Source organism: Otolemur garnettii, unplaced genomic scaffold (assembly GCF_000181295.1).
Source record: "Otolemur garnettii isolate 467f Iridium unplaced genomic scaffold, OtoGar3 scaffold00103, whole genome shotgun sequence".
Lineage (NCBI taxonomy): Eukaryota > Metazoa > Chordata > Mammalia > Primates > Galagidae > Otolemur > Otolemur garnettii.
In genome coordinates, this window is record NW_003852498.1 from 5,375,773 (window position 1) to 5,380,092 (window position 4,320).

Consider the following 4,320-nt stretch of genomic DNA (forward strand, 5'->3'; position numbering starts at 1 on the left):
AATGTAATTTTTCAATTCAAACTACACGGCCTTTAAAAAGAAAATTCTGTCATTTGTGATAAGGTGAATAAAACTGGAGGAAATTGAGCTAAGTAAAATGAACCAGGCACAGAAAGACAAATACTGCATTATCTCACTTATATGAGTAATATAAAACAATTGAATTCATAGAAAGAGAAGGTAGAGTGCTGTTTACCAGATGCTGGACTTGAGAGAAATGAAGAGATACTAGTTGAAGTGTACAAATTTACAATTAGGCAGGATGAGTAAGTTTTAGTGATCTGTTATAAAACATGGTAAATATAGCTAATACTAACATATTGTATATTATACTTCAAAATTGCTAAGAGAGTAAATTTCAAATGCTTTTCATCACAAAAATAATAAATATTGAGGGAATGGCTATGCTAATTAGTTTAACCATTCCATATTGTATGCATATGAACTTTATGGACAGCCTATATTATAATATCACATTGTATCCATAAGTATATAAACTTAAACTTGTCTACTTACAATAATATACATAAATAAAAAATAAGGTGAGAGTATAGATCCATAAAAGACTAAAGTTTTATATATGATTTAAGTTAAATTGGTATCAGCTTAATATAGAGTCTTATAACTTTGAATGTTATATATAATTCCCATGGCAACCACATACACAAAAAGTAAAACAACTATAGAGTATAAGTACATTGAAATGGAAAGGGAATCAATTTATGAAGTACAAAAAAGTTAGTTAAACCCCCCAAAAGGCAGCAATCTAAGAAATGAGAGACTAAAAAGGTAAAAGACATACAGAAAACAATTAAAAATGGCAAAAAGCAAGTATTTTCCTATAAGTAATTACTTAAAATGTAAATAGTTTAAACTCCCAAATCAAAAGACATAAATTGGTAATTGGTTAAAAAACAGAGTCAACTATACTCTGTCTACAAGAGACTCACTTTAGATCTAAAAAAACACACAACCCTAAAATAAAAAGATAAAAAAGATATGCAATGAAAATAGTAACTAAAGGAAGATGTGGTTATATTTATAACAGAAAAATATATGTTAAGTCAAAAACTGTAATAAGAGACAAGGAAAGACATTTTATAATAACAAAAGTGCCAATTCATGGAGAAAATATAACAATTATAAACATATATGCACCAACTACTGGCTCCAAAATGTATATAGCAAACACTGACAGAATTGGAGAAAGCTAAAGACAGCTCTAAATTAATAGTAGATTTTGATAGCCCACCTGAAATAAGAGAACAACCAGACAGATGACCAATAAACACATAGAGGGCTTGAAAAACACTATAGACTAATTGGATCTAATAAACATACACAGTACATTACACCTCAAAAAAGTGCAGTGCAAATTCTTTCTCAAGTGCATAAAGAACAGTGACCCAGAAAGATTATATGGTGAGCCACGAAACAAGTCCAACTAAATTTTAAAAATTGAAACCAAAGTATCATTTCTGATCACAATGGAATAGAATTAGAAATCAACAGTGGAAGAAATACTTGAAAATTCACAAATTTTTGGAACTTAACATGTGCTTAAACAACTAACCTGTCAAATTTAGAATCACAAAAAGTTAGAAAATATATTGAGACAAATGTTAAGGAAAACACAATATGCCAAAATATGTAAGATGTAGGGAGCAGAAATAAGAAGAAAACTTCTACCTATAAACAAAGAAAAGTCTTAAATCAACAAACATAAATTTAGACCTTAAGGAACAAGGAAAAGAAAAAACAAAACCCAAAATTAGTAGAAGGAAGGAAATAATAAAGATTAGATCAGAGATAAATGAAACATATAATATAAAACAGTAAAAAAGTCAATGAATTTGAGTTTTTTCCTTGCAAAGATCAACAAGATTGACAAATCCTTCTCTAGAACAAGTAAACAAAAAAGAAGGCTCAACTAAAATCAGAAATGAGATTATTACCAATTTTTTCAAAATAAAATGGATTGTAAGGGAGTATTATGACCAACTGTACAGCAATAATTTGGACAACCTAGGTGAAATGAGCAAGGTCCTAGAAACATTCAACCTACTAAGGCTGAATAATGAAGACATAGAAATTATGAATAGACCTATAACTGGTAAGAATCAAAATAAAAACTTCTCATCAAAGAAAATCCCAGGACCAGATGGCCTCACTGATGAATTCTAACAAAAGTTTAAAGAAGAATTAACACTAATTTTTCTTAAATGCTTCCAAAAACATTGAAAAGAAAGGAACACTCCTTAATTAATTCTAGGATAATTAATTCCTGATACCAAAGTCAGACTAAGACACTACAAGAAAAGAGTACTATAGACCAATATCCCTGATGAATGTATATATATGTATATAGACATACATATACAGACATATATATTTACATTTTTAAAGAAAACAGTTAATAATTTTATTTTCACATTTCACAGTACAAATGGAAACTGTCCCTTTTTCTGATTCCACTTCTCTTTGAAACCATTGTCTCTTTGATAGGAAGGGGGAGCAAGTCTTCCTTATCATGCTATTAAGAAAACACCCAGAGTAACAGTGCCATGATCTCCTGGTGAAGCAAAACAAGTAATATAAAACTGACATAGTTAGTTTTATATTACTATCCTCATCTGTCTGGTTGAGTAATTCCACTACAAGGGGGCACCAACATGGAACGAGCAAGAGGTCTCATCACTGGGGGCCCAGGCATCATTGGCATGTGACCTCCCATGGGTGGCCTCATTCCAGGAGCAGATCCCACTGGTATCAGGAGGAGGAGGAATACCCATCATCAGCATCATGGGAGGGCCCCCCCATTTGGGGCGCTGGCATCATACCAGGAGTAGGAAGACCCAGAAGACTTGGGGGAGGTAGAATCATTGCTCCTGCAGGAGGAGGAGCACAGCATGGAGTAGGAGGTATTTGCCATATTGAAATGCAGCCATTGTTTTGTCTGTCAGGCTCTGGGCCTGCTCTTCCATCCATTTCTGATAGTGGTCTTTTGCATTCTCTTTGTGCTTCCTCCCACTGCAGTGTGTCTTTCTCATAGGTGGAGAGTCATGGGTGAGATATATATTGCAGTAGTCACAATAAAACTCGGGCATTTTCCCTCCTAGCCATTGGCAACTCTCTTCTGTATATATTTACCTTTAAGCAAGTTTATTTCTGTATATAATGGGGATACATAAATTTTGGTTCATATGTTCATAACACTCCCTTACAATACAATGTTTGGAAATTTTACGTTAAAGAAATAGTTGTGCCCCTCACCCAGAAAGTGTGCAGTATACCTTGGAAAGTATTCCTTGGGTAAGAATTCACCTTTTCTCCTTTTTCCTCCCCCATAGACCTTTGGATCAGAACAGCTAATCCAGATATGAAATAATCCTCATCTGATCTTTAACAAAGCAAATACAATCATTCAATGGGAAAAAGAATCCCTATTCAATAAATTGTACTGGGAGAACTAGATAGCCACGTGTGAAAGATTGGAATAGGACCCACACCTGTCATCACTCTCAAAAATTAACTCATGATGCATAAAAGACTCATAAAAGACTTAAAACTAAGTCGTGAAACTAAGAATTCTAGAAGAAAGTGTTGGGGAAACTCTTACAGATATTAACCGAGGGAAAGAATTTATGAAGAGACCCCAGTGACAGTCAAAAACATCAAAAATAGAAATGGGATCTGGTCAAGTTAAAAAGCATCTGAACAGCTAAGGATACAATCAACAAATCAAATAGACAACCTATAGAATGGGAAAGGATATTTGCATGCTATACATCCAATAAGAAGATGGGTAACCAGAGTCTACAAAGAACTCAAGCAAATCAATAAGAAAAGATCAAATGACCTCACTGAAAGCTGGGCAAGAGACATGAAACAAATCTCTAAAGATAGACTGATGGCGAACAAACACCTGAAAAAATGCTCAGCATCTGTAATCATCAGGGAAATGAAAATCAAAATCACACTGAGATATCACCTATTCCCAGTAAGAATGTCTCACACCATAAAGTCCCAGAGCAACAGATGCTTGTGTGGATGCAAAGAGAAAAGAACACTCATGCATTATTGGTGAGGCTGCAAATTAATTTTGTCTCTATCGGAAGTAGTATGGAGATTCCGCCAAGAGCTTACAGTAGACCTACCATTTTATTCTGATGAATATTAATGCAAAAAATCTTCAACAAAGTATTAGCAAGCCAAATTTAGTAGCACATTTAAAGGATATACTCTATTAGTAGGTGAGACTTATTCCTGGCATGTGAGAATGGTTCATGACATAAAAATCAGTCAATGTAACATACCGCT

General features: G+C 33.6%; 1 pseudogene; it reads right to left on the reverse strand.

Moving 5' to 3' along the window:
* Positions 1–2,629: 2,629 nt before the first annotated feature.
* On the reverse strand, positions 2,630–3,107 carry LOC100956517 (annotated as a pseudogene).
* Between the last annotated feature and the right edge of the window lie 1,213 nt (positions 3,108–4,320).